At 33.3% G+C, this 23,100-nt stretch overlaps 2 protein-coding genes and 1 non-coding gene across 3 annotated transcripts in view; 2 read left to right on the top strand and 1 right to left on the bottom strand.

Annotated features, from left to right (window-relative positions):
- The window catches only part of LOC149411963 (uncharacterized), a 591,119-nt gene that overhangs the window by 454,702 nt on the left and 113,317 nt on the right, over window positions 1-23,100 (top strand). The gene's annotated exons all lie outside the window — the stretch shown is intronic.
- Wnt2 (Wnt oncogene analog 2) overlaps window positions 1-23,100 on the top strand; it is a 280,802-nt gene that overhangs the window by 191,018 nt on the left and 66,684 nt on the right. The gene's annotated exons all lie outside the window — the stretch shown is intronic.
- Window positions 9,314-9,386, bottom strand: TRNAC-GCA (transfer RNA cysteine (anticodon GCA)). The gene has a single exon. It is a non-coding gene; the product is annotated as a tRNA-Cys (tRNA).

Raw genomic sequence — 23,100 nt, 5'->3', positions numbered from 1 at the left:
AGTATTTTATATTTAAAAATGGTTTATTGATAAAATTTTTTTTTCATCGTTTGTTTTTTACAGTCAGGATAAATCTTCCGGTGTTCCTGAACGCATCGTAACAAAAATTATTTTTGTTCCTCTTCGACCGTGAGATTAAGCCATGAAAATCTTGCATAAACTTAACAGTTCTTTCAGCTGTATCATTCACTACCCTCAGCGGCGACACCTTCTTTCTGACTTCTTGATACGAAGCATTATTTGACCACATCGTAGGGAATTCGTTAAGAAAACTGGCATCTGTTTTCAGACGATCAAACAAATACTTGCTCTTGACTGAAATGAAGTCGTAAATATTTTTCTCTGAAACAAAAGTCACTAAATTATGATATGAACAAAAACCTCAATACAAAACATAATTTAAACTACTTAATAAACTTACCATACAATTTACCATCAAGATCTTCCTTCGATGGGATGTAACGTTTGTCATGGGTTGATAAATTATTTTTTTTTGATATTTCGAGCATTTTTATTTTAGTTGTTGAATCCACAGCGTCGTCAAACAGCAATAAAATAGATCCTTCATCGGTCAAATACCATAACTGCTTACTGAACAGAAATAAAGCTGCCATTGAGATGTTTTCATCAATTTTTTCTTAAGCCTTCATCGATTTCAAAAAGCAAAAGTCCTGGTAAGGTGCTTTAACTACTATAATACATTGTAACTATGGTTTGACATAGGATGTTACTATGAACAGGCAAACGTCTAAAAGTGCCGCCTTATCCTTACCGGTAATTTTAAATTGCGCACAAATTAATGATATTTTCAAGGAATAAAGCGCTTTTGCCATCCATCGAGCACCTGGAGGCCGAATCTTAAATTTTCTCGCTGTATCTCCTCCTAAAACTATCACACAGAGCTCTAAAAACTCTCAATAGTCATCTCCAAGTATTTTTGTTGTCAGTGCAGTATGGTAAAAGTCAAGCAAATCATCGATTTTGGAAGCGGTTAGGTGCAATGTGAGATTTTCTCTGTAGCACTGAATTTTATCGGGATCAACATTTTTCGATGCAAGTCGGCACGGGTTGCAGTTATCCAAAGTAAACGAAAAAAAATTTATAAGTGTTTTGTCATTATTAAAACAAAATTAGAGGGTATGCGTTCAAAAATAACAATTTTAATTTTTTTGGGACACCCTAGTGTAGATATTATCTAAATTACGTCAAAATTAACTATATGTGTAGCAGAAAATTAGTTTATCCACTCGGTAAAAAAAACCTCATGAATGAGCCCTGATGAAACGAAATTTGCTCAGATTTATAATCCTTAAATCTCTATGGTGTTTTAATTTTGGAGTATTATATCTTTTAATCCAACGTTTTAGGTAAAATTGAAGTGCTCATCATCAGTATGATGTTCTAAACATTGGCTAAATAAGGAGTTAGAGCAACACGGCATAATACCCCAAATATAAATCACCCTAATACTTTTGGCCGTGAAAATCTCAAGTCATATCCTTGAATTTCTAGTTGAATGCAACATTTTTTAGTTATCAAGGTAAATTTAAATGTCTATGATATATGCGTATTTAAACAAAATTAATTAATTAACGCCATCTGTGAACACGTAGAATACAACGAGCGTTGCGTTTAACCTTAAGAATATAAAATAAGAAAATAGTCCATAGTGTTTAAGTATTTTAATGGCCATAAGCGCAAGGATACAATCATGCATTTTTAATCAAGCCACAAAAAAGTCAAATTAGTTATTATTATCCTGGATCATATTTGCTAATCTAATAGAAAAATAAAGGAAAGTTTTAAAAATCTATACCTATTACTCTTAAACCTACATCCAACCATTAGCAAACAAAAATAAAACCATTACAATACAACATTTCAGAAATTATTATTGATTTGGCAACGAGTTATGTCAAGCATACGATTTCTACAAAAAACATAAATATAAACTCAAACTATCTACCTAACTATGTTTCTCCGCAGAGGTAGGTAGAGAGGAAAGATCTCCACATAACACTGTCCTTGACACACAATATTTTCTTCATTCACTTTCATACAAATGGGAAACTTTAAAAAAATGCAAGTCAAATTAAAGAACTGGTCAATATTAAATTACAGAACAGAGATCAGAGTCCGGTTCTGCTCCTAAACCCTTGTTTGTCAAATTAAACAAGACGATCTCGCCAAAAATCGATCCCAAGAAGTGAAACGATTAACAAAGCTATTACTGCAGGTATAAACACGAAAAATGTTGCCAAAAAGATTTTTTAAAATACCTTGAAAGTCAATAATTATACAGTGTATTTTTAATACTAAAATACCCGAACGCCCTAGGGGGTATAATTTATCGACATATTTTTGAGATCGTAGTAAAATCATGTAAAACTGTTCCTCATGATTAAAAAATGTGATTTCAATGATATTGTTGTAGCCGAAAAAAAACATTATTTAATTAAATTAAATTTAAAATTTGAACCAACACCATCTGAGTACCTTCTTCTCATGCCCTTTCCTATTGGAGGTCGGCTATAATCAGGGCGATTCGGAGCTATCAAAGGGTGACCCTTCGTGTAGAGTGTCCTTGATTCATGGTTTATTTCCGCTTGACATTATTTTTCAAATAGATTCGTAGTTTTTTATACGATTCTTGCATACGAAAGAATCTTTCAGATTTTAATATGACAAACGGGCATATTTTGCAATTAAAAACAGAGAATTTTTTTACGATTTTTTATCGCTTACCGGTTGATTTTTACTTGAAACTGTAAAAATACACTTTATACAAATCTAATAAATACATTAAATTACGCAAACGTATTATTTATTTATTTAGAATTAATGGCACAAGTGCCACTTACATACATGATGGTTACTGACAGTGTACAAAAATAATATAAAATATAGAATGAAGAAAGATGAGGAAAATTTAAAAAAAAAATTATTCCTAAGCAAAAAAAATAATATACCTTACTGCAAAGTAAATGAAATCGAAAAATACGAAGAAGAAAAAAAAACAGAAACAAAAAACTTGTTATGCAGTGACCTCGTTGGAATATGCAACGCTAAAGTGTTTGACAAGTTCCGCTTTACACATCAATGAAGGCATGTTAAAAATATCAGCCACATTAGAAAAATGGTGAGAAATAGAATTGTAGCCTGAAACCGTAGTAGAATTGTCACAATAATTCATACTAGGCGACCTTTATCTAATGGTAGGAACATGAACATAAGTGGTTAATAGTATGTTATTACCGATTGATGTTCGGACTCCCTAGGCACTGCAGTGCCTCCTCAATTTTTACAGATGGGCGAGTTCCAGGATTTACAGCTCTATTAAAAAACAGGATTGCAGGACTGAGGGGAAGGATAAACCATTCCACAAATATTCTTATCATAGAATCCCGTCTGATTTCAGGATCGAGCATTGAAGACCATTGGAGAAAAATACTTGCTCCAACAATCTTAGATCCGATGGATTCCCGTGCTTCTTTGCTTTAATCTCATTTTTAATTTTAATCTATTTTCTTTATTTTCCTATGATGTCAATATTACCTGTACTTATACTTTCTATGGGATGTGTGGGGTTGCACTAACCTCCCCACATCCTGGAATAAATAATTTATTACTATTATTAGTATTATGTCACTTCACTTTTTTTCGTTTCATAAAAATAATGATTAAAAAATTCCTTGACAAATTTCCAACTTTGACAAATCTTCCGCAAATATGCAACCAATGACAGTTGATAAATTTACGGTTGATGATGTAAACTTGTAAATGAAAATACAAAACGTGGTGTTGCTTATTTCTAATACCGCTTAAATGATATGTTTCATCGTTACAAAAAAGATAGAACGACATTCATAAGCCCGTCGCAAATTTCAAAAAGAGTGTATAGCTATTGATGTACTGTGCAAGCTGTAGTCCTGAACAACTTGGCGGAACTAAATTCGTACTGGTGAGCGCGCGTCTTCCTAAGTTGTGATTGCAAGTAATGTGGGGAAGGGAAGAGATTTGAAAGGAGAAGAAGATGGTGTATAAGAAGGTTTGGAGCACCCTGTACCCTGTACCTTGTACCTTGTACCTTGTACCTTGTACCTTGTACCTTGTACCTTGTACCTTGTACCTTGTACCTTGTACCTTGTACCTTGTACCTTGTACCTTGTACCTTGTACCTTGTACCTTGTACCTTGTACCTTGTACCTTGTACCTTGTACCTTGTACCTTGTACCTTGTACCTTGTACCTTGTACCTTGTATATTGTACCTTGTACCTTGTACCTTGTACCTTGTACCTTGTACCTTGTACCTTGTACCTTGTACCTTGTACCTTGTACCTTGTACCTTGTACCTTGTACCTTGTACCTTGTACCTTGTACCTTGTACCTTGTACCTTGTACCTTGTACCTTGTACCTTGTACCTTGTACCTTGTACCTTGTACCTTGTACCTTGTACCTTGTACCTTGTACCTTGTACCTTGTACCTTGTACCTTGTACCTTGTACCTTGTAAATACTTCATATCTGGTAACCAATCAACAGTCCGATACAAGATGAACCAATACAGGTAAAATACAAATGCAATCCACAATAAAGCATGAAATTAAAATAATCATGCATCTACCTACTATTAACCTTTCGAAAAAACGTATCAACTTATGGGTCTGTTACATAAATAATAAAATCTATGAATATTCAAATATTAAGAAAACCATACCCAGTGGGAGTTATTCAAGTACCATCGTTAGTAGGAATCAAATCTATTATTTTATATTAAAGTATTTACCTTGTGGCCCGACGCCCACTTATCTCAATACCTTGCCTGATGAAATCTCTCAATAAATAATAAAGTCATTAAAAATAACAACTTATGATGAATGAATAACAATAAAAATCTGTCAATTAAAGAGAAACTGTATGGGCGGGTGTTGGCTGAAGTAGTATGTAAGACAAGCTAATTACGTGGAAAGAGTCAAATTGTTTGTCTATGGAATCTGCTTTATGGCTATCGTGTTCTATAAATCGTTATGTTTCATGTAGTCAACACAATGTTTTGTTTCGAGGATCATTATCGAATGCTTTGTAATGTTTTTTTCAAAGTAGATATACCTTAGGCGATGCACCTCTTTGTGAAACATTTGGATCGTGCAGCTAACAATAACACTCCTTATGCAGATGGTGATAAGGTTTGAATTCCCGCTTCACACCCGCCACCTGTTTTGATTTATGCAAGAAAAAATATTACCAAAAAGTGTGTTTTATTTTATTTTGCGAAGTTCAGGTACAAATATTTTTTTTACTTTTTATGATATTTTCTGAAGAACTTATTATGTCACATTATCCAAAAGGGCGTAGAAGATTTTGAACATCAACATCTTATATACGAGTATTGTAGGTCTGACTATTTTTCTCTTGACTTATAAAAAGACTCGGTTGATCATTTCAATGGCAAAGATGTGTTCTGCTCGCAGAATTTAATTATCACATCTAAAATATTTCTAAGCGATCAAATTTTCCAACTAAAAACACATGATTTTGCCAGAGATTGTGCTTAAAATAAACTGACAAATCATTATGAATTAGGCTTCTAATATTATATAGAGTCGGGAGTGGAAGGAGATGGGGTAGTAGAAACCTGTCTATTTAGATCTGGTAACTAAACACGGTTAAAGGCATTTATAGCAATTTCACAATAATTCTCAATGTCTTTTTTACCAGCGTCTCTCACCACATTACAAGTAGTATCTCACCACACTAAGAGAAGTCTTTCACCACACTAAGACTAGTCTTTAAACACACTAAGAGTAGTCTTTCACCACACTAAGACTTGTCTTTCATCACACTAAGAATAGTCTTTCACCACACTAAGAGTAGTCTTTCGCCACTCTAAGAGTAGTCTTTCACCACAGTAAGAATAGTCTTTCACCCCACTAAGAGTAGTCTTTCACCACACTAAAAATAGTCCTTCACCATACTAGAAGTAGACTTTTGCCACACTAAGAGTCGTCTTTCACCACAGTAAGAATAGTCTTTCACCACACTAAGAATAGTCTTTCACCATACTAGAAGTAGACTTTCGCCACACTAAGAGTAGTCTTTCGCCACTCTGAGAGTAGTCTTTCACCACACTAAGAATAGTCTTTCACCACACTAAGAATAGTCTTTCACCACAGTATTAAATTAAATGAATTGGTTCTAACCAATTAGTTTTAAAATTGGTGTAAGGAGTTTGCCGCTCTGACACGGCGGTAATCTTCCATATAAATTACATCCCCAAATCTTGGAATTTTTCTATACTGCTTTAGAAAATTAAAATGTTTTGATTATTCTACACAGGAAGCCCTTAAGGAAATAATTTCAGTTAGAGCCTGTTATATTTTCAGATGATGAGTGAATTGAAGAAATACAATAATTATTAGAACCCAGCCACTAGACTAATTAGCACAATTAAAACTGCAAACATTGTTTCTCTTCTAATTAGATAATCCAACAATGTCTTTCTCAACACTCTCTCACAGTGCATTAAACTCGCAACAAAGCAATAATAGGTACCTACGGGATTGACCTTTGGCTTGGCATCGCGTGTCAGAAGAGATTGCCAGAAGCGTATTTGCAACAAGGACATTATTAAATTGCAACATTATCCCCCATTTCCCAGAAATGGAACACTGCCTAGTCCGCAGATATTTATCGCTTCGTCTTGGCTAGGAGCTAAGTGATTGCAGGTCTGAAGTCTGAACACATTAGTGCTGCCAAAATTAGAATTAAAATATTTGAATGCATATATAAAATTAAAATATCTGTAGTTTGTAGTGACGGCGATGTAAAAATTACAAATTTTATAAAGATTTATACATTATCTAGAAAAAATAACCTATCTTCTTCTTATCTTTGTCTAAACAACAAGCATTTTTTTCAAACCGGTACGATGGCAATGCTCCGGTTTGTGAAGACTGTAGGTAGTTCAAATCGATAAGTTTCTAAAATATGCCTGATGTAAACAATAAAAATATGAGTGCTGCAAAACTTTTTATGCAACGAGAAAAACGTGTATGCAGAATTTAAGCTGGAAATTGTGTCGACCGACGATGTTGCGCTGACGAGCTGGACCGATGGTCCTCGTAGTGCATAGAGAATCTCGTAGCACTACTGACAAACTCGTGGCAAAATTTCAATTTTTTGGTTTTATAAGGTGAGGATAAGTTTGTTGAAGTTAGGTCAGATTAGATAAGGTTAGGTTAGTACCCTGTTACTTTCGTTTTAAACAAAACCAAAGTGCTAGAATTAAAATAAAGTAACTAAATAAATCTAGTTGCAGTTCGTGATTTCAGTTTGATTATTTTTATAATTTTTTAGTTTCTAGAACCGGGTTAGAGTTTCAGTTGATAAAATATTAAATTACAAGAGCTGAGTTTTACATGCAAATCAATATACATATATTACAATAAATATTATTCTCACTCAGCAAACGGGTTCAAACGTGTTGACTGCGGTTAGGTTTTCTATTCACTGCAGGAATTTATCAATACGACTTGAAACCAGATATATTCGATTATAAATAATATCAATTGCTTGTTGATATTAAATTATTACAGTAGCACAACATTTTGTGCGCGTATTAAGTAAATAGCTGCCATTACAATTTACCTAATGGGTAGGACCTACCTGCGTTTTAAGAAAATCATTGCAGGTATTGAATGTTTAGGTAATTTATGTATTTCCTAATGGAAGAATATTGGCAATTATACAAATTTATCTTGAAACTTATCAATGAAACAGTTGTGTTAGTAAATCATATATTATCAGTAAAGCTATTTATTTAAATAATTTAACACATTTTTGTACAGAAGAAACAAAATAATTAATTAATAATTAAGAATTTTCATATTTAATTATTGAAGACAATACTAGCGATTCCTAAACGACGATCTGAAACAGAAAAATCAGATAAAGATACGGTCACATCTAGGGCTCGAACCCAGGACCCTTGACATGCCGGGGCACCGTTTTACCACTGAGCTAATGGGACCCTATCTCCTTCGATCATATTCAACTGTATCATACTTCGAATAAGAACTATAAACATTGTCTTCATTTTTATTGGCAACTATCTTTATGTATGATCACAAGATTCAACCCGAACTAAATGCAGACAATAGGCGGCCGACAACAGATAATAGGCGGTCTACATAAAATGGGGTCTATTTAAAATGCTGCCCGGACCCACTAGTATATATATGTATAAATAAATGTTTGTTTGTCCCGTACGCATTCCTGTACCGTTCATCCGATTTCACTGAAATTTTCAAAGTTCAATTAGTGCAAAGAGTGTTGGTTTTAATAGTGGAACAAGTTGGGGATGCTCGACAAAGACTCAATGCATTATCTCTGTAGTTTTTTTTATGACTTGGAAGTGAATGGTTGAAGAATTCGAGGACGCCTGAGGATGATGAGGCACGATCAAGTAAAAGAAATACTTACAATAACAATTCAATAATATTATTTCCAGCAAAAAATGCACCCAGTTGTCACGTACTCTAGAATTCACAACCTGAAAACTTTAGCCCAAACCATTTATAAGTTCCCGAACAACGCTGGGTACACGTCAGCGAGTTTCAATATTAAATTTAACAAAAGTGATAAGTTTTTAAGCGAATACAAAGAATGACATGAGATATTGTTTGTTTGTCTCTTGAAACCTTTAAGTTTTATGTTGAAGATATCAAGAGACATGCTGTTTAGAACCTGTTGTTCTAAACGAATACGTCTGTTTTTTTTTCATCTGGTATGTGAAGTGTTCGTGGTTCCGCCCTTGGCGGTAGTTGTTTGATACAAATTTAGTTATATATAACTACAAAAGATTTGAGCCATCCGCGATCGATGACTGAAGTATCGGGCAATTTTATTCGCAGTCTGCTAAAAATATCTACAGACAAAATGTAATAAATCTGTAAAATGGTTGTCAATTCATGGAGATTCTAGGTAGAGATTTTTTAGAAGTCTGAGTAGAAACCGCGATTGGATATTACCACCGACGGAGGGGTATTACATTTCTCATGCATTAAAAAGTAGAAGTTTTTGCGATAACAAGTAGTAGTCACATCACTAACGTTCTTGTTATTATAATTTATTTAAAAGCAGAGCTAAAAAAACCCTATTTATCTTCAGGAGTCTCCTGATGTCTTTCTTTGGAGATAAGCTTTCATCAAAATATATAAAATTTACCAATTATTTGCAACAAATTATTATAAGCAATAATTAGTCGCCTGAAATATCCATACAAATTGAATATATCTCCCGAGTAAAAATAAATGCCACCGACGGGAATTGAACCCGCACCTTCTGATGTGCGGTCAGGTGCTCTGGACCACTGAGCTACGTCGGCTTATTTTCAACACGCCGAATAATTCAATATGTACTAGAACTTCAATCAACAATTACTGCTGATTATATTTTTTTCACCTGTAAACAATTAACTTTATTTTTATAGGAAAGGCTTTGTTAGTGCTAAATTTCCCACTAGATGGCGTCGAGATATATTATATTTACATTTGTTGGTGAAATATTTTAGAGAATTTCGCTTGTGCATAACATCTGTTTTATTTTCCCAACCAGCTATTGGGTATCAGGAAGTTAAATAAAAACCTTATAATAATTTATGATGGCCAAAAATGTTCCTACTAGCTTTTTTGTTTGTGCATATCCCGAGGTTCTTACTTCACATTTTTTTCTTTTTAATTTTAATTAATCGGGCTCTTAGTTATGAACTCTGAGCTAATGGAAAAAAACACTCATAATAGGAACAACACTAAACCAAGGATGCGATAAACAACTTTCAGTGATCGCAAAATCACTTTTTGGACCAAACCAAACTGAACCAATAATTAACATTTGAATGTTACTCCAACCACATTGCAATTGGTCTGTCAGTACCGCACTTAATTTATCGCATAGTAAATTGGACGCCTTTGTGCCAGACTAATAATTAACTCCGCATTAGTTTTTACTGTTTTCGCAGAGACCATTGTTATAAACCGTTGTTTACAATGGTCTATTTTTGATTACCAACTCTACCTACATTGTGTTTAGGCTGTTTTGTGTTTAGATGTAGGTCTTGATTGGTGTTTTTATGGGTCTATGTATGTCATCATTTCAGAATTGAATCAGATCTGTCACCTGTGTGTGATTTATTTTCATAACGCCTTGTTTTGAAGAACAATATAGTCTGGCAGCTGGCGGTAATGTATATTATATATTGATAAGAATCCATTGAAAGAGGAGTTGGGTATATATTAATGACGACTAGGTGCTAAATAGTCACATTAATTTATTGGGCCATCATGTATTCATAAGTAACCAGTGTTAAATTGAATTTTTCAAAAAGAGAGCCGTAACGTTGGTATTACATATTTCAGAAAGCTGCGGGAAAGTTCTTCATAAAAACAAGGATGATAGGGATGATTTTTGAAACTATAATTCCCTTATTGACAGCCTCGCATTATTTTGATTGATTTCATTTCACGTTCTTAATAGAGTAACACGAACTAAAAATATATTTCACTCCAACAATAATAATAATAATATTTAATTATTTAATAATAATGTTGACAAATTTTCGTCAAACAAATGGTCTAGTATTGGAGAGTTGAGCGCAGAAATAAGGATTTGTGCTTGCCATTCAAGATAAAGTCATTAATACTAAAACTTATAGGAAGCATATAATCAAAAATACAAACCATATTGATGATTTATGTAGAAAATGTTTGGTTTTTCCGGAAACTATAGAACATATTACATCGGGATGTTCTATATTAGCACCGTCCGAGTATACATTTATGCACAATCAAGTTTTAAAAATATTTCACCAAAGTTTGGTAATTAAACATAACTTGATTGACTGCCGTAATATGATACCATTTTATGAATACGAACCAAATTCATTTTTAGAAAATGAATTTTATAAAATATATTATAATAAAACTATACTAACAGACCGAACGATTAGTCATAATAGACCCGATATAGTTTTACATGACAAAATTAAAAAAATAACTTACATCATTGGTGTCGCTATTCCAAATCCTGTAATATTCAATCTGTTAATGAAAGAATAAGAAAAAACACAGATTTAAAAAATGAGATAAAAAGAATTTGGCATTCTCAGACCATAAAAATATTACCACTATTTACATTATACACCAGGAATTACACCTAGCTCTCTTATTAAAAATTTAGATGTATTAAATCTTTCAAAAAATTTAGATTCAGTCATTTTAAATACATGTAGGATAACGAAAGATTTTTTTAATATTTATGTTGAGGGATCAGTAGGATTTATAGGCCCTGTTAGGAGTTCTTCCGAGCCGAACCCTCTGATATGAAAATACCTGGAGTTGGTGAATTATTTTCCCATTTGATCTCTGGTGAGTTGACATGTTGTTATTTTGGATTTATTTTGCTTATAATGCACTTGCATAATGTGTATTGACTAGATGATCAATTGTGGAAAAGTGTGTGGAAGGGTTTAGTTTTTCCTGTGGGGAAGATTTAACCCGGACATTAAGTCGGAAATTAGAAAAATAAATAATAATAGGCCTTACACCAGAAAATGAAATTGAAACAAAACAATGGTGTAAAATACCATACCTTGGGAAAGTATCAAATAAAGTTTCGAAATTGATAGACAGTGACAAGAAGTGTAAGACAGCTTTTTGTAGCGTGAATTCTTTGGGTAAGATATTAATAAGCAATAAGGATAAGAGAGATAAATTGGAGAACTCTGGAATTTACCAAGTGAATTGCTCGAATTGCCCTGCATGTTACGTGGGACAGACAGGAAGAGCAGTATCGACCCGTATAAAGGAGCATTTCGCATGTTGGGTAAATCGAAAGGGAGATTTATCGAACGTAGCCTTACATTTGCTAGAGAACCAACATACTTTTGACAAGGATAGAGATGTCAAGGTTCTTCACGTTTGTGAAAAGGGACAGAAATTAGACAGATTAGAATTACTAGAAATTAATCGCCTAACGAAGAAAATTGATCGTAAATATGTCATGAATAAACAGTTGGAACATGGTGCTCAGTCGCCATTAATATATCCATTGTAATTAATTTGAATAATGTTACCTTAGACTCTGAGGTAACATTTTATTCTAAGTAATTTGCGATGTATGTATTGATGATTATTGAACATTTTGTTATTCATGACTTATTTACCTTAAATAACAGTTGTGTAATTTAATTATGTAATCTTCTGATCCTTTGTTGCAAACGTTAAGAGTTTTGACATCTCTATCTTTGTAGAAATAATTTTCGTTTTCTGGTAAATGCAAAATTATGTTCAATAGATCATAATCCCCCCCCCCCACTTTTTGATTTGCCCAACTAAGGAGGCGTTCCTTTGTACAGTTTGATTCTTCTCTTCCGGATTGTCCTGCGTGGTATGCAGGAAAATTCATTATTTTATTTACTAAATTATCGATTATTCTGCTATAGTGACCATTGTTATATTATTATTTCTTATTTATGACATATTAACCTTAAAGAACCATTGTAATTTAATAACCCAATCATATGTACCTACCTTGACATTGTGTACCTAATTTTGTATAAATTCTTTAACAAAAGAATTTCAATTGCCAGCCTGAAGATGTCCATAATAGGATGAAACCGGTAGTGGTAAAATAAACAAGTGGAAATAAGTTAAAAAATGTTTTATTTTCTATTTTTTTAAATAATAAGTGTTTATTCCGGTATGTGGAGAGGTTATTGCAGTCTCACACATTCCATATTTTTATACATACAGTATAAAAATATGATCAAAAACAAAGCAAAAACAAAAAAAAGGATGAATTTTACATAAAATATAATAGAATGATAATAATAATAATATTTGAAGCCTTTAGGGAGCTGTGACTATATTAGGAACTAGTATTTTTCTCCAGTGTGTGTTAACTCTGGAGGATGGAGTAAGGCGGGCTTCCATTGTGAAGATATTTCCAGAGCTGCTTATTCTTTCCCTCATTCCTGCCCCCCTGGATCTAATAAGGGCTGCATATCTGGGAACTTGCCCCTCCACGAACATATGGGAAGCGCTGCAGTATCTGGGGAGACAAAACATTGTGCGGGAGGCGTTATTATATTGGACCCGTAGTCTTTCTGTACTACTCTTTTTGTAGTTTGCCCATAGTTCTCACGTGTAAAATAAAAAAAAGTATAATTTCAATATCAATCCGTTTATAAACTCCCTTGCGTCACACGCTTAGGTAACCACCATGCAGAAGTAGCAGATATTTTAATAGCACCGAAAGAACTTATAAAATAGTATTTCACGTATTTTTTACAGTAGATATTAGCTGCCAAACCGGGTGGCGACATAGCTTCCCTGTCTTTACACCGTACAGGGGGCTCTTATGAGGTCTCACATAAAAAAATAAAAAATGGAAAGTTTACAATTTGTTTCCTACAGCCTAATTAAAAAATTTGGATAGTTTCAATCATATTGGTAGGTTTACACTGTATTTATTTATTCTGTAAATGTTATATTATGCGCATTGTAGTACCGCTACTGCGTGCCTTTAATAAATAAATAAATAGATATTATGATTACAACTTGTAAAAATTCCTAACTAAAATGAATGGCCATTTAGCCTCTCAGGCCTCTGGCATATTCTGTCAGAATTTTTGTGTATTTTTGATTTGCAATAAAATCCAAATTTGAATATTTCTGAACTTATCCAAGAAATTAAAGCGATTTTTAAAAAGTGATTAAATACGCATCGCAAATTTATTATTAGAAATAAATACATAATATATTCTTCTGTGGTTGACTTCTAGATTTTAATATAAAGCATTGTGTTTTCTCTTTCTATCATATTTCTCCCCATGACAGTAAGGGGGATCCAACAATTTCTATGATACTATATGAGCTATTCCCACAAGCAAACAAATTAGTCTGAGGCGTTAATCCGATCCTTCTGGAACGCCTTTTCTTACTAAAGAAGTTAACTCCTACAAGTTCAACGTTTTCCGTCAGAAAATGGAACGTGTTATTAAAGCAAGCAAAATGATAAGGTCTACCCAAAATCAAAAAAAAAGTAAACGCAGTACTTTCTTACATTTTTCTGGATAATAGGCAAAAGGCTAAATATTTATTTTTCTTTGGCTCACAGAAGAAGTTTTCGTAGTGAATCACAAAAAATCATGATTTTTTACACATAATTTATCTCTGCTTCATCCAGCATAAACAAAATGATCACCTTTCGATAAAGCCGTTAACACTTTTTGTTTGCTCTCATATCACGCGTGTTGATATTGTTCGAGTCAGTTCGGGAGTTATACCTATGAACGGTAGTCTTGAGCTTAGCGGGTGGGTGTGAATTTATCGCGTCCAAATACAGGAATCCTGTTAAACGTTTAAGATACGGCATACCGCATGCTGGGTTTTGGGTAACTCGGGATTTGTAGAGATCATTTCGTGAGATAGGCGCGGATGGCGCCGTGTCGACAATGCTTGCCTCTGTTGGGGAACTGTGTAGATAGGAGAGCCGAAATTTCAGCACCAATTAAAAAAACTAAATCATGGATAGATTTCTTTAAGTTTTAGAACTACGCAGTCAGCCCTTACATCGTTTACATCCCGCATCATTCCTTGCCGCACGGAGAAAAAAAGGATGGTAAAAACGTGATGGAAATCCATTATATTTCCTAACACGTGTTCATGCATATGTTCCATTCCTGATCAATATAATGACGGAATGCGACAATATTTGTATTTTTATGAACACGTATTCCGCCGTCCTCATAACGCATTCGCTTTGTACTGATACTTTGTCAGGAAATATGTCAATTCATTAGTCAAACGCCTGCAGTCCCATTTTTAGCGGGAATACGAATAGTTTTCTCCTTGAGTCGGAAAGGGCGGTGCTTTTCACGCAGTGGGTACAAGTTGGTTGGTTAAAAGTTCTAGGGGGTGACTACAAAATTCCTGAACATATTTAATCCAAATATGTTCAGGAATCGCTGATTCGTTTTTTTGTTTTTTGGTTTCATTGTACGTAACTTTATCAGAAATGTATCATCACTGAAAAATATGAATGTATAAGAGCGTTTATAATGCAAATAAATCAAATATATAGGTAGTTTTATTTAAAAAAAAAGGAAGGTTTTATTTTTCATTTAAAACAAAAAATTATGTTTGCAATTAAAAATTTAACATTTCAAAAATTATATTTTTATTTATAACAATCAAGTTTGAAATGTGTTTTATTGCCTTTCAAAAACAGTTTCTAGTTTTCGGATACGTTCAGATATATTCCATTTAGATGGATTTTATTGCAAATCGGATATACTCCAACCTTCTGTAAAAATATGGCAGAGCCTAAGGAGTTAAAAAATCACTGTTCGCAAAATTATGGAACCTTCAATAGAAGAAACACATTTTTTTTTATATATTAACTCCACACAGGAGGCCCTGAAGAAAATTATTTTCCCTCAGGGCCTATGTCATCTTTGGGGATGCTGTGTGGAGGGTCTTTTTGTGGAGAGGAAGGAGTGAACATGGGTCTTGAAGAGTCCCATGTTGTAGGAGGGAGGAAACACAGAGGCCGGCAGTTCGTTCCACAGCCGAGCTGTTGAACTTAAGAACGAATCGTAGAAGCGACCCGTTCTCATGTGACAAATGTCAACCGTGTACAAATAAGTAGAGTACATAGAAAAAAATAAGTGAATTTTTGTTTGTAGGTAGGAGCCAAATAAAACTAGCCCACTGAACATAAAATAAAGAACTTAGAAAGAATTGCAAGTTTTAATATGGTTATCATCGACACACTGTCACTCGCCTAACAAATGGTTTCCAAGAGGTATAACAACGCGCCTGTCATAAATAACGTTTTCAGCAAACAACGGTGTGTCCATTTCATTTTATCTCTAACCCACGCAACAACACGAATGCTTAAACAATGTCAGTACAACATTAGTTAGTAATGCATTATTTGTAATACATTATTAATACTAAGCCACTGGCTCCCATTTTGCTTCATTTTTAAAACGGGAACACCAAATTCTAGGAAATCTTGCGGACTGGTAAGTGACTGCTCTTAACTACATAATGTTGAACATTGTGGCTAACGTGAGTTTATAATGACAACACTCACTCCTCTCGTATTACAACCCTTGAAGTGTGGAGTCTTTCTCTACTACTTTTTCCGGCACTTTTTCTGTGTGCTATCAGTGTCACTTCTTATGAAGTGTGGAATTTTTCTCTATTACTGTTTTCGGCACTCTTTCTGTATGCTATCAGTATCACTTTTTATGAAGTGTGGAGTCTTTTTCTACTACTTTTTCCGGCACTTTTTCTGTGTGCTATCAGTGTCATTTCTTATGAAGTGTGGAATCTTTCTCTACTACTGTTTTCGGCAGTCTTTCTGTATGCTATCAGTGTCACTTCTTATTAAGTGTGGAGTCTTTCTCTACTACTTTTTCCGTCACTCTTTCTGTGTGTCAGCAGTGTTACTTCTTATCATGTAACCAAGATATTAAGATTTCATATGTGAACCAATATTGCATTTTTGTAATTCGACAAAGAATTTCTTAATTTTTCACCCTTCCTGTCCAGTTTTTTTTAGAATGTGCCTACATATTATACATAACACAAATTTTTTTTTTAATTTCAATTTAATTTCTTTATAATTGGATGTAAATTGGGTATTAATAGCCTTGCCAACTAGCGGAAAGCTGTTTTAATGATAATGACATATATCTTACCTCTGTAATGGTCACATCAGCATTTTATAAATTTTACAAAAAATCTGTCCCTGACAATTAAACAAACGCGCTCCTGCACATACTTTTCCTTGTTCCAAGATGCAAAGCTAATCTACCATTATAAAAATGATCATAATCTTAAAAAAACTTACGTCTGATATCGAAATGAGTAAGTAACGAGTATCAATGCCGAGACTAACTTGTTCGCTTTTGAGAATAGTTCATATGGTCTAATAGAAATCTTGTATCTCCCTTACTTTCATGGTGAGAAATATGATCTAAACGGTGTTAGAAAAAAAATCACGCTTTATATTCAAATTTAGAAGTCAACCACAGAATAATGATATAGTGTGAAATGAAACGTCAAATATTTTTTTATATTATTGAATAAAATATTGTAATAAAAAGCAACGATTTGATCGCAAGTTGAAAGAGTGATTCTATACGACTTCCGTCTAGTAGAGTTATTACATTAATTGTGTTTTTTACATTATTTTATTACTTCTTACATTATAGAAACAAAACACTACAATGATGGAACAATATTTTAAATATTTGATACCAATGATATTTAAAAGCCCTAAAGACATAAATAAATAAACAAATAAATATGTTTCCTTGTAGTCTTTTGTTTGGGGTAATTATATTGAGTAATTACCGGGTGTTGTGCATATGTGTGTGTGTAATTGTGTCTGTAAGAAGTTTTACTGTGAGAAGTGGTCATCTAGAATAGAAGTGAAGAGGTACGTATGCACTTTGATCAGTTTATATTATTGACACGACGCTCCTTTTAAATATCAGCAGTGAATCCGAAAAAAATATCGATGTTAGAGTTTAGTCAAATATTATTGAAGGTAGTAATGAAGATCACGGTTAGTTGACGATTAGCGTTTGCTTTGTAATTAAGCGTATGTAATAGTGCTGTATTGCGGATAAATTTCAAAGGTATGTTAAAATCAATAAGGGACAGAAATTCGCTACAGTTGATGTTGAAGATTCTGATTTAATTCTAGAAATATGAATTAAATCTATTTCTTGTATGGCCGCAGATAGTCGAAGTTTTCTGAGAAAAACGTCGAAATTGTACGTAAATGATTTAACAACTTTCGTAATTAAATCATCCAAATACAGAGAACATAAAATTAACAACAAAGAATAAAAAAATAACAATTTTTCATCGTTTTATTATGATTAACGACAAAATCAAACAATATTTCAACACGGAATTACTACGGCTAAGTTATTATTTTGACAGAACAGATCGGCCGATAGCTACCGGACAACACCCACTTGTTTTCGCTTCATGCAGCATTCATACATCATGTATGATATTACAGACAATGTTTTAACTGACTGCTGGAATTTACTAAACATACATTCTGGAATGCTCAAAGGCGCCAAGCAACAAAAATAAATAATAAGTTTACATAAATATATATAAATTTTTCTATTGAGAATCGATATATCCGAAGCGATTATAATGACAATTATTGATTTAAATAGAATCGAATGAATGAGTGCCCATTACAAACTAGATTTTCGAATGCTCAAAATGCATTCATAAAACATTGTTTTCTACACGGAGAAAAATGATTAAGACTGGTTTATTAATATCCTGTTAAAAACGTGATTGCAAGTCATTTCATAATAAAATATATCGAAACACGTGTTCATGCAGCTACGCTTATCATGTTAAATATAATGACGAAATGCAACACTATCAGAATTTTTAGGAACACGTGTTATGACTTCCTCACAATACGTTCGTGTTTTACTGGTAGTTTGTTAGGAAATCTGTCAAGGCATTCGTTAAAGGCCTGCAATCCCGTTTGTAAAAGGAATACGAATATTTGACCAGTTTTTTTTCATAAATTTGTAATATTTTGTATCAGTAAGTTTTGTGTTAGGTATGTAGGAACAAGGTAGCCGAGCAATTGGAGAAGTCCTACTTCTCAAGGTTCCAAGGAGCTGATAATACCTAACACCCAACACAGCACCCTGCGGTTTTTGCTAGAGCCAGACGACCTTTGCCTCAGTAGGTACTTATTCTACCAAAACATGAATTTGGGCTTATCGTGAAAGGTTGTATTAATCAATACAAATAAAATTATATTGAAAATCTATCCAATCTTTTGTCTTAAAAGTAGAGTTAAGATAATACTTGGTACACGGAGAAAACTGTTAATTTATTAAAAATCTGTTAAAAACGGGACTGCAGACCTTAAACGAATGAATTGACAGAGTTCCTAACAAAGTATCATTTAAAAGAGAATGTTTTATGACGACGACGTGTTCTTACAAATATTGATTTAGATATTGACATACTGATATTGTAGCATTCTGTCATGATATGTATTTGCAAAAGAACACGTCTTCACGATATATTCTAAATTACTCATATTTTATCAAGAAATTGGCATGCTATCACTTTTCTCAGAACAATAATTCAAACATTAAAATTCAACATAAAAACAATCTGATCTTAATTTAAGACAACCAAATCCCAACTGCTCAGGGCAAGTGGGACTAAGGCGATGTCATGTGAGCGCAAACATAAACAGATGATTTTTTAAATATTAAGATTACGTTACTAATATAGAGATCAAATGCATCGCATCCCTTTTGAAAAGCAAAAGATATTCCAGTTTTCATACAAGTGGCAGTGTATTTTTCGCCCCATATTTATTTTCTTTTTATTTCGAGATCTCTTAGTCTATTTTAGGTTTAAGCGGCTTGTAATATCGAGACAATGGTTATTCATTTCCATATAAAGAAGCTACTTCTCCTGAGGCCGGATTCTGCATATTATTACGTTCTCGGTATAACGGAGGGAAGATAAAGATTTATCTTGTTTGGAGTTTGAAAATGGATCTTTTTTCTTATTTGTTTTGTCTTGCTATGAATATGCCACTAGGCGCTTTATGGTAATAGTCACGCGTATGTAAAACATGTGAAAAGTTTTGAGTTTATAAACTGATTTATTAAACTGAGACAATATTTAGCAAGAATTAATGATGGCTGACCACCAAAGAGACTTTTCTTTCATTAATCTACAAGACGACAAATAATTATACGTACATATCTGTGGTATTTTGTCAACATTATATGTTGATAAGTGGAAAAATATAAATTTTGAAATAAATATATGTAATTTCACTAGGTTTTATTATCTCTTTCATATGATATTACTTTCATTTTATATAATAATGGTCCACCAAACCGAATAATCCAGGCAATCTTAATCAGTTTCAATTTATAGGTAAAGTTGAAGTTTTTAAGGATGGACTGTTTCACAGAATTTGAACAATTCATCAAAATACAAAGTTGGTTTTCAAGTTCTGTGAAAGTTTTTTCAAGTTCTGTTATTGTATCATTATTGGCCGGTTGTTTCTCAAAACTGAAATAATAAAAGGACTTAGGAAGGATTGATCCTTCATAGATCTTGAAAATCAACTTTAAATTTTGATGAATACTTCAAATTCTGTAAAAGAACCCGTCTTAATATTTTAATGTGAAGTCTTATATTATATTATTCAATTATCACTATATTCACCAAATACCAGAGATATGAGTGTCATTTGCTTGAGAATAACGAAAAACATAAAACAAAAACAATAAAAATAAAAGACTATAATTCTTATGGTATGGGTCAGAGGAGAACATCTAGGTCAGTGAGCCAATCTAGAGCCTCAGGCGTCGCCCTGTATACCACATCAATCCCGCCGGGGAATGAATGCAGCGGGCATTCTTTGACTACATGTTCGGTGATCTACACCGCACGGCATTCACACATCGCCGATTCTTTACGGCCCCTTTGCATCATATGGGCACAGCGGCTGTGGGAGGACCTTATCTTATTGATGGCAGAACTTGATGGCTGTTTCTCAGTGGGGTCGTGCACGAGATGGGCATATCTCACATCGGCCGATTTTCACTCATGTTTCCACCTATCTTAAGACTGTAATAATTATACGATTTCGAATACACAATACTGGGATACTGTTAACATTTCGTGAGGCCTTTAAAAATATGACTTATCATAACAATAGCGCAATCAATGAATTTACAATACACATTCTATTTGTTGTATTCGATATTTACTGCCAACATTTATAATAATTTTGTACCTACGCTTTCGTTGTGATATGCACAAACATTGTCCAATCGCACAACCATTACGGACACTTTGATCTTTGACTCATTTCTATAGCTGCTATTGAATGCGCCAATTCAAGTAATTTCAGTTTGACAGAGCCGGATCTGCAATAAGGGTAGATGGAAAGGCTAACCAGGGCGGGATATTGTAAAAGGCGCTATGAATCTATGAGGCTTGTGTATTAGTTTAATTAGCTTACCTTATTTTAATCAAAAGAAAATAAAAGCAATTCTTTGCAAGTTTTGTTTGTAAGTGCAGATCCAATAATTAATTGCGAAATCCATTCACTAATTTAACCATCTGAAAATTGTAGCTTGTTTTAAGTTTAATGTTTAGAACCACATTTTAATTTTAATTTTGCTTTTATTTATTCAATTTATAAAATTAATTTTATTTATGAACAACTTCTACTGTATAGTTATTATAAGATACGCATGATGGCTGTTTTGCATTCTCAAGGCATTATCAAATAGTCTGCAAAGCGAATCAGCTGTCATGTGTAATAAACTTTTTTTTAAATTTAATATGTAAAAGAATAATATTTAAAGATTGACTAATAATATTTAAATAGGTACTACGTTTTCATAGCAAAAAATAATAAAGTGTGGCTCTCTAAAATGGCCTCGTAGCCAGTGGCGTGGGTTCAGATTACTTCAGAACTCATTTGGAGAATTTAGATTTTTTGGTTGTTAAATCATTTATCAAGAGAACTTTCTAATGTCTACTTCAAATAAGATACTTAAATACTAGATTACAAACAATGAGCAAGCTTAATGACTGTGATGCAACCGCTAGTAGCCTACCGATATGCTACTCTTTGAAAGTGGTGCTTCGGCGCTACCCGAATTACACTGAACTGAATTAATACGATGTCAAATGACTTTAGCAACGAAGACAATAATATTTCTCTTCTTTATAAATATTTACAAGCATAAAAAACAATCTAAAAGAAGATTTTGGTTTCACCCATACAACCAAAGAAATTTAAAAAAAAGAACTACATGAGATATTGACTTTTATATCTATGCTTCTCCGCTAAACCCTTTCAAACGAATATCGGTAAAATATAATAATATAAACATGGATATTTAACATTCAAATAAATAAATAATTAATGTTTGGGCGTCATTTCTGTCAAACGAGTAATAGATGTGAATTATACTCGCGTAGCTTGCTATCTGCCCTGTCAGTAGCGTGCGACTGACTTCAAACCCGTAGTCGACGCGTCGCGTCTTGTACAAACACTTGCAAAATAGTATTGCGGACATTTGGCAGAAAACTCGAGTCGCTTGTAAGTATCTCCGTGTACGCATGGCCTTACACTTATAATCGTTGTTTATTGATAGGATATGTTTTATTTATGTAAAAAAAGTGATTTATTTATTTATGCATCTCACCATATATAAATCATGTATTTTCTCAGCAATCTCAACCTCACTATGACTATGTTTACGTCGAGGTAGTTCGAGTGAAACAAACATTATCATACAATCCTCACTTATTTTTTTTACGATTATGTTCATCATACAAACTATCCGGTGTCATTTGGAATCCTCAATTTGCTGTAGGTGTCCTTTTAGGTTATTTTATTTATTTTAGTTTAAAGGCGAAAGCTCGGAGGAGATGGGATAGAGGAAAGTTGTGAAGTATGTTTTAAAGTTCAACAATATTTTATAGATTTTCTTATCTATCCCGCAACCAAGTGGGGGAGTATGTCGTCCCAAAATTACTATCCTCCTTATATTAGCTTAAATACTTGACATATTATTATAATATTGTACGTATTTCTGCGCATTTACCATTAATAACACTGGTCGACATTTATTTTTTTAAGTTCTGTCCCTTAAGCATAGCTAATTTTTTTTATATGTATTTAGTATCCATAAACACGAAATGAAACAAATTTTTTTTTTAATAGGTCAGGTTTTTTTATTATTTAACAAAGTTTTTTTACATAATTCTTCCATAGTATGACGGGTACTTACTTAACAAAATTTCAAAACTAATTCAATTTAATTTTTTTGCTCCTGATTTGCGCTTGTGAGTATTTTGAGAGTCTCTCTGCAGGGTCCAGCAATATTCTACTAGCATAGATGGACTCCACTTTCCTTGGTATCACTTTTCCATATCCGCAATGTCCTGGTGAAATCGTTCGCCGTGCTCGTCACTGACATC

The sequence above is a fragment of the Hesperophylax consimilis genome, chromosome 24 (assembly GCF_061612785.1).
Source record: "Hesperophylax consimilis isolate HC1 chromosome 24, BYU_Hcon_1.0, whole genome shotgun sequence".
Classification (NCBI taxonomy): domain Eukaryota; kingdom Metazoa; phylum Arthropoda; class Insecta; order Trichoptera; family Limnephilidae; genus Hesperophylax; species Hesperophylax consimilis.
The sequence above is the reverse complement of the archived record's forward strand: the minus strand, read 5'-3'. Positions and strand labels throughout refer to the sequence as shown.